Raw genomic sequence first — 15,737 nt, forward strand, 5'->3', positions numbered from 1 at the left:
ATATGTATGCAAATCAACCAACAGAAACAGTAACTGCCATTTAAAGTTACAGTAATCAAAATATAAACCGTTTACATCCAGGCCTAGCTAGGCCTGAGATTATGGGATGTTGTATACCAACACTCATTAGAGGGGATTATGTGGCAAAAAGAATCAAGATAAATGTCAATACAGAGTACAATATATTCTAGTATTTTCTACCCTATATAAATTGACCTGAAACAAAACATAGAAAAGAATAAAATAAGGCAAGCACCATAAAGTAGATTACTAGTCACCTTGAGAGTCAGAACTGAAAGAAATGTGAGAGAATATATTATTATCAAGTGTCGCCTAGAGTGTGTATAAATTTCAGATCTGGGATCTTAAAACACAGCCATCAGCAAAACATAGTCAGTGGGGAGGATAGAAAAGCCAAAGAATAGCTGAGGGAGTGGCTACAGGCAAACCCTCTAAGCATTCTCACCAACAGAAACATGAATGCTTTGTAGTTCCTGGTCTGAAACATAAATCTTGATGCCAGATGTGGGACTGAACTCAGGGATATGCAGAGACTTTAGAAGTGTCGCTACAGCACCTCTATCCTGAAACACCAAAAGTCCATAAGTCTGGGCAAAACGATTGGCAGCAGCCATAACGTAATTCAGATGTAGAGGCTGGAAGGTAAGGCAGATAGAGTAAGCTCAACAGTCCTGTGAAAAGCACCACTACTTTCTCATCAACCCACTTTCCTTAAAAGACCTCAACGGTTACTTACATTGTTGACATCAACATGAGAGGGTGTGGGCAGTACTTTGGCTCAGACAAAAATGGGGTTCCCAAGCTTCTAATCTAATAGAACAGAGATATTTGGGGAGAAAAAGATCTTTCTGGTAAGATGCCATGTGCCAATTCTTACTCAACTCAGTAAAGGAATTTTAACTCATTTTATCTAGCCACACACTTACTACAAAACTGAGAAATACGTAACTAAATCCTGTAGACTACAAGTCATACTAGTAACTTCATATTCATCATTAGGACAGTAATAAACCTCAGTGACAGAGTACCTGCCATATATATGCATATATATGTGCGTGTGTATATATGTATATGTTTATGTATATATGATTCTGAAGCCCTGGGTTTGATCCCCATATCAAAATAGTAATTGAAATTACAGGTAGAATCCTCAGAAAATTGTCTGATATTTAAACTTCATAATTTGGGGATCTGAGTTAGGGAAAGAAAAGGATTATCTCCAAAGTCAAATGGAAGTGAAAGTTAAAGCGCAATTTCTATTTTCCTTCTAAAATTATTATCTTATTTCTTTTAATTTTGTATTTAATTAAAATACTTGTGGTCTCAATACATATATACTCACAAAAAGTTCACAACCACCCTGGTGTTCAAGATCAACGAACAATGTCCAGAATCACTTCCTCTCCATCCTGTTTGGTAATCTCAGTTTTTGTCATTAAAGGCCAAATGTTTGTCATCATTTGGTACCGGGTAATTAGGCTTTGTTTGTTCTGTAGACCTCTATGATATCATTCATGATATCATCTGCTATTTTTCTCATGTGTTTTTATATAAAGTGTTAACATAAAAATAGATACCTGATTGAAAAAAAATATCAAACAGACTAAGGACACTGGATCAATCATTTTATGCCATCACAAAATTTTGCTAAGTCTCAGATACAACCAAAATATTCAGTAACTCTTGGAAAAGTCCTTTCCCATTACATCAAGTGGATCCTTTACTAATACCTAATCATGAGGAAAGTTGTGCGGTAACTGCTGGATGGTATGAGAGTACCTGTTGTGCCAGTGGTAGAAGGCCCAGGTCACACAGTCAACCCCAGTTTTGTGGCCTCTGAAGTAACGGGCAGTGCTGCAAGGCTTCCACGACCTCTAATTGTTGGCTGGCCCCCAGCCTCAGTGTCTGTTCCATAAACTTGGAGTCTCTATCAAGAACCATAAAGGTAAAGAGATGAAAATTACACTATGACTCTAGGAGTAGGCTTAATACTGAGAGCCTAGTCTTTCCTTCCCATAAATAGTGTGAAGCTGAATCATTCACAGATTCCTTAAAAAGTGGACATGGTGTGGCATCAGGGTAGAAGAACTGGCAAGCAACAGATAAATTATGAGAATTTTTGAACCAAGGAATACTCACGTGAGATACTGGTTGACATTCTTTGCTGGCTGCTTAAAACGGCCTTCAAACTCATCTCAAGCTAACTGTAGGTGGAAAAAAAAGATTGTATGAGATTAATGGGAGAATAAAAGCATATTTCTGAAGGCATCAGCGTGAATAAGAAAGCTTGAATAAGAAAACACATGGGTTCTGTGGGAGAACAAAGGAAGAACTATGAAACATAGTTCTTTTCATCTCCCAAATTGCTACTACATTAACTTAAAATTCGAATGCCCTTGATCTCGAAGGTGATTGAACATTATAAATATAGGAAAAAACTTATTTTATGATGTATAATATACTATAAATTGCTGCAGGTAGAAAAAATTCATGTATAAAATTAAACAGAAGAAATGTGGTTTTTTTTGGTTCCTGTGCAGTTTTGGAACTAGAGTAGAAAAAAGTATCTATTTTTGCATTATGTTCAAAGAAATGTCAGTAACAACAGCCTTTGTTTCTGCAAATTTTGTGACATCAAGCCTAATAAGGTGATAGTTCTACATCTGCATCCTATTTCTAGAGTATATGCTGAAACAGCGTTCTCTAAAAGTTCCATGAATAATTGAACACCTTATTTGGAAGACTGCTAAGAGAAAATTGAGTGATAAATGTTTTAACAAAATGTCTGAAGTATATACTATTTAATAGATGAGTTGGGAACTGGAGATGAAGGCTAGGGAATATGTCTTATATGCATCTGATCAGATTTGGCTCTGAGAGATATATGGCCTCAGACGGATTACAGAGTGCTATTCTGGATGTTTTTTAGATTCCCCTAGAATGTCCCTCATGGATCTGGAACTGCAGGGTCGGAGAATACCTGAGTCCTAGGGTCACGGCTGCAGTCAAAACTGTCTCCAGAGCTGAACATCATCAGTTCAGTAAGTGGTGACCACCATTTGAACCCTATGCCCAACAAAAATAGAAGAGTAGCATTGAAAGTGTTAATGTAAGTTCAGTAGCTTATAAATATTAGAAGTGTTTTATACATATCTTCTTTGTAATCTTACTAGACTGCCAAAACAACAATCTATTAGAGAATTTTATATACACTAAATCACTTTTCACTCCCTCCAGAATTTCCCATCACTGTAGAAATGATCCACAGATACTTTGCATATGCTAATTATTTTACATCGGAATCAGTCACGCAATTATATTATGTAAATATATATTATATAGAGCACAGAGGGTAAGGTGATTGAATTGCATACGACTGACCCAGGTTTGATTCCTCATTGTCTCTTGAGAGCCTGGCACACTACTGGGCTTTTTCAAGATGCCAAAAGCAGTAACAACAAGTTTCACAAGGGAGACATTACTGCTGCCCGCACGAGCAAATTGATGAGCATGGGATGACAGTGATACAGTGATATAATTATATTACATAATTATTTTATGTAACTATATAAAATGTATATACACATAAGAAGGATGAAGAAATTGAAAGAGGAAGTGCTCAAATATAAGCTTTAATCCAATAAGCAATATAAGTATTACGAAAGCACTGCAACCAACCTGTTTTAAGTACCACAACCACATATGCAATCACCGCTATGAAATGTGAAGTAACTAATAAGCACCAGTGCTATGTTTGTTTAACAATTAGTCTAGCAATAACAAAGGGAAGGAGTACAAATTTTTTAAAAGGGAACATTATAATACAAGGTAATTTGGGTTAGAGGACAAATTAGGGTTGGAATTGATACTCAGTTCAACAGTGGGATAAATATGTAAGTAAAGGGAAAGGAAATAAAATTAAATCAACTGTAGAAAGATCTTAGTAATGAATTAAGCACTCATGCATTGAAAATATTCAAAATGAATACTTAAAACTAAATATAAATTTATAAAAATATGTAGGTATATGGAATTACCTTGACAACAAAGCTATTAAACATTTTCTGAACTACAGTTAGAAAAATATGGTTTCAGTAATAGCACATTTGATTCTGTTCAATAATACTATTGTTGTTGGGCCAGAGAGGTAGTAGAGCAGGTAGGTTGTTGGCCGTGCACGTGGACGACCTGGGTTCAATCCCCAGCATCCCATATGGTCCCCCATGCACTACCAGGAGTAATTCATGAGTGCAGAGCAAGAGTAAACCCTGTGCATTGCTTGGTGTGACCCAAAAAGCAAAAAAAGGAATAATACTACTGTTGCAAGTCCTACAATGGAGACTTTTTTTTAAATTTTATTGATTCACCCTGAGATAGTTACAAGTTTTCATGTTATTTTTAAATTTTATTGAATCACTGTGAGATAGTTAAAATCTCACAATGATTAAACACCCATCTCTCCATCAGTGCACATTCCCCATCACCAATTTCCCTCATAGACCTCCCCTTTCCCAACCTCCCCCTGTCTCTACGGCAGACTGTATTGTCCATACACTCTTTCTACTTTTGGGAATTATGGCTTGAAATACAGACACTGAGAGCTCATCATGTTTGTTCCATTATTTACTTTCGGCATGCATCTCCCATCCCAACTGTTCCTTGAAATGAAGACATTACTGGTGCCCGTTCGAGCAAATAGATGAGCAAAGTGACAGGGACAGTGATTGTTGCATTTGGAATTCAGTCACTTTTTAGATATATACTCTTGAATTATACATTTTTCACAATACATTTGATACTTTGATGTTCTAGATATATTTTCCTTTCCAAATTACTGTGGCAAGTACTCCCAGTACTGCACTGAACAAAGTGGTGAGAAAAGGCAACCTTGTCATGTGCTTAATTTATTTTTTTTATTGTGGAAAGTTACAAAGTTACAAAGTTTTCAGGTTTAAATCTCAGTTATACAATGCTCGAATACCCATCCCTTCATGTGCTTAATTTAAAGGGAAGACTTTTAGTTGTTTTAAAGTCATAGGACTTTAGGTGTTGCTTAAGTGTGAGTGTTAAATTAGATATAAGAAGTAAATAATGACCCTAGTCCCTCCCCCTCTGAAACATCTGAACAAAACCAAAACAAAATGTTTATATACATAAAACTTTACATTTTAAATTTATAAATTTATACATATTTGATGTATTCACATACACATACACACTTTGTAACAAATTTTGTTTTGTTTATACTTATCCATATCTATCTGTAACCCTAACTCCTTCCACCTCTCCTGATTCTGCCAAATGCTAATTACCTGCAGTTTGTGCTCAATGGAACGGGGGAAGTTCTTCAGTGTGCACATAAGAATACACTTCCCAGGATGATCTTGACTGGAGTTGTGTGACTCTGTCAGAAAAGGGATAATAACTTGCACATTGCCCTCAGTCCCCAGTGTACCTGACTCCAGCAGTGGTTTCCTGTAATACACACAACAGCAGTCTATGTACATTCCTGCAGGAAAGCAGGAGTTAACATTAGTATAGGAAAGGAAAAATATTCCCTCCAAATACACATGTCAATGTTCCGTCTTCTTCTGCCTTCACACTCATGGGCATCCACATTGTCAAGGGCATTGGCCACACCATCCAGGTTTTGGAAGAAATCATCATCATAGATATGCTCAGCGTCAGGGCCCACGCGGTTCTGATGGCTCTTTACTCGAATGTGTGGATTTATTTGCTGTACAGCTATGGCAGCTGTGTTAGACTTCAGTTTCTGGGTAGGGAAAGAGCCACTTAGCACACATTCACTAAACACATATTTATAGATAACTCAAAAATGTATCTATAAAATCACAGTGGCTTAGTCATTTGCCAAAAGTGAAGATGAAAAATGTGTTTTTACTGGTTTTGAAGGTGTACCGCTAGTAGTGCTCGCTCAAGAAATCTCAATTCAAGCCTGAAAATTTTCAGTCAACCAGGTGAAATGTACACTACAAGGGCCCAGAGTTGAGATGCTATATGGATCCATATGGCCATTGCTTACCAGACAACATGCTTAATGACTTAGGAGTCTCAAAGACCCTCACAGGCTAGTGCCTGGGGACCTTGAGATATACAATTTTAAGTTATGATTAGGGAATCATTTGGTACCGGGGTCAAACTTGACTTTGCTGCACACAAAGCAAGAGCTGTAAACCCTATACTCTCTACTAATATCAGACATAGGGGTTCTTACAAAGAAAAGAAAAGGTCTAACATGAGATTTCAGAAGAGTAAGCACATGCTGATCCACTCACCATAATATCCCAGGGTCGAAACAGAAACTGACTATTCATATTAGACTTTTCATGTCTGGATAGCATTAGAATGGTGATTTCCCAATCTTTCTCCACAACCTAACCCAATCATGGCAAAGTTCTTGAGCAGCTCACAGTCAATGGATCCTGCATCCACCTGGATATAGAAATGAGGCTACTCAGGGTGTTTGAAGGTAACAAAGCTACCCATTAATTCTCAATTTTCCTGGGACAGCAAGGGAGTAAATTTAAAAACTAGAAAACCAAGTTCCACACGCAGGGCATAAATATGAAAATTCATCTATAGAAGGAGGTATAAAAGAGGGAACTAAGAGAAATATCATGTTTCCCTCAATATTCAGAAAATGAAAAACATAACGAACTGAGACTAGGAACAAAACCCTATTATTTGATGAGATATGAAATTCCAGAAAATCTGGTAAGCACCTAGGTAAAAGAACAGTGTTGCCCAACAGAAATACTAATCAGGAAGTATTTCTGAATTCCCAGTTTCTTTTGAAGAACTGTTCCAAATACAGCAAGTTGTCCATCATAACCGTTCTTGCACTAAGTCACAGAAGAAAACGGCAATAAAATGTCAATAGGAATCAACAAGCAAGAATACATACATTTATGACCCCAGTTGCAGACCAGGAGCACTTGTTCTCTGTGAGAGTTTCTTTGTCTTCAGGGAGACATTTGAGGGCATCAAAATATAGCCACTGCATTATAGGCATAAACTTCCCAGAGCAGGCCTGAGAAAGAACATGGAAATAATATGTGAAAACTGATAGTTACAGTATTATAAGGATGGTCCCTTTCAGTATGAAACCTGGCCCATACAGGTCCCTATAGTTCCCCACCCACACTGACTTTCATAATCTCCTGGGCAGCTAGTCTCCCAATAAAGGCATTTAGGGATTCCAGATCCCCAACAGCCACATTTGCCAGCTTCCAGATGAGATTTTCATACAAGTTCTCCTGTTTCACTGATGGCAGAGCTTGGGCATGGGTAGCCTATGCTAAGATGACTAACTCTGTAGCATCTTTATGAACAGGAAAAAAGAAAAACAGCAAAAAAGACTTATCAGATAGCTATTAGGCAAACAAGAGGAGGAAACAGAACCAAGCAATAGTAGGGCCTTCTTTATATTGCCTATAAATATGGCTCATTGGGGGACCTAGGAGATCTGCCATGCTGAGCAAATAACTGGTGCAGAGCCTGAAAACCAATATGCAGATGAGTATGAAGACACTCTTTGGCAAAATCTGTTATCAAAAAGTCTGGCTCTGCCAGTGATGTCAGCAAAGACTTCTTCAGGTAGCAAGATATCAGGACTAGAGAAGTGAAAAAGATGTTGGAGATAAATCAGTGATTCAAGTGTTTCTCTGCCAATGTGCTAATCCTGATTTAATCCCTGTCACCACATATAGTCCCAAACACTGCTAGGCTCCAAGCACCCAACCCACCCACCTCAAAAAAAATTATGAGACACCTAAAATTCTATAGCACATGAACTTACAAAGGTCATTGTCTTAGGCACTTTAACCTGACTGATAATGCCACCATTGATCGAGGCAGAGGAACCGGATGTATCACATATATGAAGGAGTAGGGTCCTAGGAAAGAAAAGAATAGAGGTACATGCATAAATCCCTTGCATGCATAAATCCCAGTACATAAGTTCAATCAACCATGCCCCCAGAATAAAGATTAGAAAATCACACAATTCATAGTTTTTTCTTCAAGTTCTATTAATTGTCCTGTCTATCCTAGATCTAGGGAAGATGCTTTCCAAATATCAGGGAACATTTCAGTTACAAGAAATCCATCCTTCAGGTATGAGAATCAAAGTCAATGTCACAGATCTGTATCTGCTCTCCTCCAAGTTGTGCAAGGTACAAGGTATGACACCCTTCAAAGCATGACTGAGATTAATAGGACTGGTATACCCAAAAACAATTATTAAGCTCAAATTCTAGAAATCAACGAAAAATACTTAAAAATTCTAACCATCTCACCCCCTACTCAAGTTTATGATTCCTGTGACAGGTATTTTCTCATGATTTATGATTCAAATTAAAATCTAGGAAGTTATTTCTCTGAAGGGCCTTGTTATTTATTTTAGTATGCAAGGGCAGGTCTCTCCTGGATCCCATAGCGTCACTCAGACTAAAGAACATGACAGTTTGGGATGCAATTACAATTTTATTTCAAACGAGCAATGCTATTGACAATGTACCTGACACTTCAGTCAGATATATTTTTCTATTTTACGCAAAAGTGAAACCAGTTTTTCTTTAAACATTTTTAGCAAAGAACCAGACATGAACTCAAGAAAACTAGCTAAATTCAGAACATAAGCCATCAAAAATAAGGGTTGGTAACACATTTTTCTTAGTTCCTCAGTCATCTAATTAGGAGTGGTTTACATTAGCCCATGTGGGAAAAAAACTGCTCAAGGTATGGGAAACGTACCTCACTCTCAGTCAAATAACACCTAGGCTAAATATCCAAGTATTTCTCAGTGAATCTAATGACAGCTGAGCTACGTTTTTAGAATCAAGTTCAAAACTATGAAAGAAATAGAAAAAATAAATAGCAGGCCTGCATTCAATGCACAACACCAAATGGTGTCTACCAGAAACTATCAGTAGTGATTCCTGAGCTCAGAGTCGCTCTGAGCACCAATAAAGCATCAGAACCCTTAACCATACTATTAAATTTTGGCTTTAATCTGTCACAGGTTCTTTTTCTCATGTGCCTCTTTGGCATGTGAAATATATTTTTATAAACTATCACTATTTTCTATATTAGATCAGATCACCAAATGAACAGTGAGCAAAAATGTACACAAATTTATCCAAGTAAAAGAAACTATATATTGTGATTCAGTAATGAAAAAAAAATAAAGGAACAATATAAACAAGAATGTAAAAATCAAGTAGCTTAACACTGTGATGTTAAAATTAAAGAAACTGGGGTGGGGATCAAAAACATTTTGGTGACTTAGGGACACAGCCAGTGATAATCAGGGGTTACTGTGGGTTCTGTATTCAGGACTTAATCTGAGCAGCACTAGAGGGATCATAAGGGATAGTAGAAATAGAAGCTGAGTAAGCCACATCCAAATGTGATAGTAGGAGTAGAAGCTGAGTGAGCCACATCCAAGGCATATGCCCTACTCACTGTACTATTACTCTGGCCTCACGGGATGAGAAATACTTTAACGAAATTATGCACATGATATTTTTTATCTGAAAAAAGTCACATGCACACAGAGAAAATTTACTAATTCCAAAGGAAATTTTCTAATCCCAAAGGAAAAATGAGTAACAATCCATAATATATTGCTTCTGACTGAAAATAGATTAAATAATTCTTTCATATAAGAGGAAAATTTCAGAATGACCAAAGACTTCTCACAGTAAGTAAAGAATGTAAGTATATAAACAACAAGCCAAAATATGTCTGGAATTCTATATACTAAAAATGTTTTTTAAACCAAGGCCTGAAGATTTACCAACAACAGAGTAGTACTGTAACAACATTGTTTTACATAGATAAAACAAACTTCCCTATTTAAAAATCTATTCAATTAAAGATAACTACTAAACAAATTTGAAGAGATGGCAAAGGGGTAGTGCATATACTTAGAACCCTGGTTCGGATACTGGTACCACATGGTCCCCAAGGTACTACAGCAGTTTGGCACCAAAGTACCATATAGAGGTTATACCGATATCCTGCATAACCAAGCCCTATGTACAAATGATGTATCTAGCTCTATTGACTGGGTTTCCATAGGAACTGACCTCAAGTAATCGGGAAGCCACCAAACCAAAAACAAAGGGTAATTATTAAAAAGAGATTATCAGTAAAACAAAACAATATTATCTTGAGAAATGTATGCTGCACCAAATATAAGGCAATATTAGAGATAGTCAAAAAATAGAAATGTTTTTAAGGTTTCTCACATGTACAATAAAATACATGTGAAGTATTATACCTACATAAATTTTAGACTTATAAAAGTCTAGATAAAAGTCTATAAATAAAAAACTTGAAATATAAGATACAGCCAAAATATTACAAAACAGAATCAAAGAATAGCACTACACATTGCACTTTTATTTCAATTGACCCCTGAATTCAGAGCCACTGGATAAATTTTGCTTATCAAATCTATGAGAGAAATCTACTTAGCTTTTGTATGTACTACAGCATACTGCTGGATCATCTAAAATGCTTGGTCTCTCTATAGGTAGTTTAAACCACAGGTAAGAATCCTCCAATGCTCCAGGTAACCATTTTTAAATTTTCAAATTAACCATATAATCCTAGATTATCCCATCTAGCCCTTACTTACTACTTTGATTTCTACTGGATAAGTGTCATTAATTTCACTCATGCCATGGACTTCTGTGAGGGAGATAAAGTCACCACTGTCAAATTCATTCCAGGTATCATCTAAACAGGTAACAATGCCAGGGTTGTCCTTCATTAGAAAGAAAATTAAGTCATGAATGCAATATCAGATTATCATTAGTAGGTAGAGAGTGCTTATTACTTATATGACTCAAGTCATCTCTTCACCTTGGTAACCTTTGAAACCATTGCAGAGAGAGACTGTTCCCCACTGACATCTGTGAGAATCATTTCCTCTCCAAAATTACAGAAAACTTGCCTAGTGAGGGATACATAGGAAAAAGACAGATACATAGAATTGGTGTCTGAGACCCATTAGCACATATATTCCTCAGGCAGACCCATTAATTGTGAAACTTATTAAGCTATCAATGTATAACTGGCATAAATTAGGTGTTCCTCATATAAAATATAAAAAGGAGGGGCTGGAACAGTTGTACAGTGGGTAGGGTATCTGCCTAGTACATAGCCTACCTAGGTTCAATCCTCAGCAGCCCATATGGCACCCAAGCACCACCAGGAGTAATTTCTGAATGCAGAGCCAGAGTGGCCCCTGAGCATCATTGGGTATGACCCCAAAGCAAAAAAATCAAAAAATGACTAAACATGCACAACCAGAGACTTTTTTAACTATGGCTGGAATAGGGAATTTGAGGCTGTGGGTTCTTCCCTCTCGGAGAGCCTGGCAAGCTACCGAGAGTATCCTGCCCACACAGAAGAGCCTGCCAAGCTCTCCGTGGAGTATTCAACATGCCAAATGCAGTAACAATAACAGGTCTCATTCCCATGACACTTAAAGACCTTCCAATCGTTGGGAAGTATGAGTAAGGAGAGACCATTAAAATCTCTGGGCTGGGACAAATGGAGTCGTTACTGGTGCCCACTCGAACAAATCGATGAACAATGGGATGACAGTTATACAGTACTAGTGAGGGTGTAGGTTCTCTCTGAACTCTACAGGAGTTGGGGGAAAGTTATTTTAAGGTACTCACTCAAAAAGGCCTCTTGTGTCTGCCACAACAAGCTTGGTTCCTTGGCTATGACAAAATTCACCCACCTGCAGCTTGTCCTCCAAGGGATTGTTGGTAAAGACAACCACTCGTAAAGAGAACTTCATTCAGAGATATTGACAATGGGGAGAGAGAAACATAGTTCTGAGTGTGTGGGATATCAGATTCAAGCCAGAATGATACAACAGCAGAGGCAATAGTAGATACTAGAATCTGCACTCTATGAAAAGTAACATAAAGAAGAAAAATACTACCTAACTGATTTCAATGAGAAAAACTACTACTTTCAAATGATGTAGCATTAGTCTGGGAAAATAAAGGATTATAAAAGTCTGTCTTTATTTCACCTCCCCCACCAATGCAAGATAACTTAAAGCAAAAAAAATGAATTTTATACATAATATACAATTGATATTAAATATAATTTAAATTAAAGAATATCCACATGCAGAGCCATGATTTAGAGTTTGCTATGGTAGGTTATTTCGATATCAAGATTTCCCTGGCTTCTGGGAAAAGAGAAAGAACCATGTGATACCCACTGCTCCTCTATACAGTCCATTAACATTAATACTATTAATACTATTCCAATACAGCTGTTAATCTACAGAAATAGAAATACTTAATAATGCTAGTACTCCTGTTCTATAGACGGAGAAAAATTAAGTCAGGAAAGATTTATCTGCTATTCAGTATTCAATTAGAAGATCTAAGTATATAGCAGTGCGATTTGCTTTTAGTTTATCTTTTACTCTTCTAGTACAGTACAATGCTGTACTGTACTATACATCTGATCACTTTCACAGAGTACTGAGATGCACTGAATATTACAATACCCAGAAATAATAATAGAAGTTACAAGGCTGGCAACAGATTGATGTTACAAGTTACCTGGAAACTTCTAAGGAAGTTCCCATTCAGGGCCCCTGTATAAATGCTAAGAGGAGGAGGCTGGAGCGAGAGCACAGCGGGTAGGGCATTTGCCTTGCATGCTACCAAACTGAGTTTGATTCCCAGCATCCCATATGGTCCCCTGACTACCGCCAGGGGTGATTCCTGAGTGCAGAGCCAGGAGTAACTCTTGTGCACCGCCAGGTGTGACCCAAAAAGCATAATAAATCAATCAATAAATAAAAATAAATGCTAACAGGAACATAACTGTTGAGCTCAGCAAGGCGGGGCTGTGAGACCTCAACACATTTTTACCAATGTCCTCTTCCTGCAAAAGGAACTACAAGGGAGATGCAGAAAAAATAATAATAAAATGAATTCAGAGTCCAGTGAAGCCTTCTGAACTATGAACGAGGATGAAGAAGAGATAAAAAAATCAAAAATAAAAAAGAGATACCGGGGAGGAAAGATCCATCCACTGAGGAGCGCCCTGGTCATGTAGGGTGATGCTTTGATCCCAGCAAGGATAACATTTTTGTCAATTTCCACAAGCAAAGCCCTGAAGACCTGACATCAGCACAGTGGATGTCTGGAGTTGCTTCATTGCCACATGTCCCAGCACATACCTGCCATATTTAATGAGACACCTCACAGTTCGGCTGACACACCCTATACTCACTGTCCCAACTTCCCTGTGTGGCCATACGTACAGATGGCAGGAATAAATACCATCATCTCTACCATCTTCATTTTTTCTTGGCATTTTCTGTAATAAATAGAAAAAAGACAGCTTCAGTCACATATCTGGAACAGGATACAGACACACCAAACATGTTCCAGTGAATCAACTTTAGACCAAATCTCCTTGTGTATTCATCCACAGAGAACAAAAATCACTTCTCCTAGCCCTGGGGTAATTTTGAACATCCTGGGGGGAAGAGAGGCAGTTAGCAGTCAGTTCTGGGTCAGGCCTTCCCATACAGTCGCTAGGACAGTGGCAAGCAGGATATCTGGAGAGAAACAGGCTCAAATGTGTCTTCAGGTTTGAGTCAGATCCTAAAGGCTAAAAGGAGGTAACATTTACAATTTAGATCTAAAAAAAAGTGCATGAACAACACTTTCGTAGATTCTGGCATTGCTAGATTTCCCTAACCCATACTATCATCATCATCATCATCATCATCATCATCATCATCATCATCATCATCATCATCATCATCCCGTTGATCGTCGAATTTCTCGAGCGGTTTCAGTAATTTCTATATTCATCCTATCCCTGAGATTTTAGAAGCCTCTCTCTACTCGGCCTTCCCAAGATGCTGCATTGGAGGCTATTTCAGGACCAGGGCATGAGACCCAGCTTGTTACTGACTTTGGCATATGAACACACCATGGGAAGCTTGCGAGGCTCTTTCTATGTGGGCAGGAAACTCTCAGTAGCTTGCCAGTTTCTCCCAGAGGAAGAAGTAGGTTATAAGATATCTTACTTTTATCTTATAATCTACTTTGTGGCCTCACACTTCTGGGAGCTTGCTTTTAAGTCTCTGGATGTTGGCCATTGATGGGATTACATACACCTGGGTTCCGCTGCTGGTACTTTCATGTGTGAAGCTTGTTGGAACATGTGGAGAGGGGCCTTGAGCATGACTTTGGCTAGGTTCTTGAGGTCTTCGGCCTCCAGGAGCTCTGCTCAGGGCAGCAAGAGAAGCCGGAGACCATTCCCTCCAAAGGGCCCCAGGGAAGACAGCCAGTTGCGCAGACAAGTGACTCTGTGCATCTTATACCCATAGTATGAGACAGAATATATGCTGGAGAGATGCTGAGGCAGAAACTGACTTTGGTGAAATCTTTAATGTCTGATGTCTTTTACACCATTGCAGAAATAGACGCTAAAGAATTTCAGGAGTACATAAGCAGTGAAGTAAATAGATTTTATTTAGAGGTTTCTGAGGGAAGGAGGAAGGGATTAGTGGGAAAGAGAATAGTAAGAATAATGCACTCAGGAGAGAACGCGGGCTTCTCCAAGGGTGGAGGAAGCCCCTACACATTACCAAGCTTTAGATACAAAAGTATAAAAGCATGAAATAGGGGATATGTGGGGGCGACACACGTGCTCGGGCGACACATGTGCTCGGCCACATGGGCACAAGTAGCATATGGACTCAGGCATCATATGTGTATGCGCTTCCTTTGTTCAAGGTGTCTTTTGTAGGGTTTCTTTAACCTGCCCCCACATGGGGTTTCTTCCCAGGTAAAAGTCTGTTGCTAAGGAGGTTACCATGGAGTCTGGCTTTTCTTCAGGCTGGATCACATTTTAATCAGATTAAGGGAGAGGTCGAGGAAATTCAAGGAACTTCATGGGGAGGGGTCCAACCTCCTCAGGGTCTGCTGAAGGTCTTATCAGGTCTGTTTTCTGTATCCACAGGGTAGGTCAGTCTTAGGATTCTCCTTCCCAGAGACTTTGATAATCCAAATTTCATTGTCAAGGGCCTTTTCCCTATCTACCTGCCTACATCATTCGCACCCCAAAAGCAGGGTCCTGATGAGAGTCTGAAAGGACCCAGGGCAAGCTATGAGCTACGCTGGCACTGATATGGGTCATGTCAAAGCTCCATGATTCCTAACTATAGTTAAGAGCTTGGTCAAGGACAAAAGCTGTCATGATCCAAAGGCAATGATGAGACTAGGACCCTGCTAGGGATAGGAAAGGCTAATCTTGCCTGAGCTCCATTGTCTGAGATCAAGATGCCCCAGGAGAAAAATTGTATGAGCTTTATTCATCTCTTCCTGTGTCCATACAAAATGATTAATATTATGAATGCTTCTATGTTTGTTGGAAAAGAAGAAGAGAAACATACCCATGGGATACCGCTCTTGCTCTTGGGTGGGTGTCCTGCTGAAAGAGAATCTGTCTGAGAAGCGGCATCCCCTGAGGGAAAGAACTTTACCCCTATAGATTGTGACCACACCTACATGTAAGCCCCAACCCCCATGCTTGGGAATTTAACTAGGCTGTAAGAGTGGGCTGGGAGTTTCAGTGCCAGATCTGAAGAAGCCAGTTCCAGGTCCAGACCCAGAGTGAGAAGGAGA

At 38.6% G+C, this 15,737-nt stretch overlaps 1 pseudogene; it reads right to left on the reverse strand.

Moving 5' to 3' along the window:
* Nucleotides 1–452: 452 nt before the first annotated feature.
* The window catches only part of LOC101550814 (ubiquitin-like modifier-activating enzyme 1), a 31,780-nt pseudogene continuing 16,495 nt past the window's right edge, over nt 453–15,737 (reverse strand).

The sequence above is a fragment of the Sorex araneus genome, chromosome 9, assembly GCF_027595985.1.
Source record: "Sorex araneus isolate mSorAra2 chromosome 9, mSorAra2.pri, whole genome shotgun sequence".
NCBI lineage: Eukaryota > Metazoa > Chordata > Mammalia > Eulipotyphla > Soricidae > Sorex > Sorex araneus.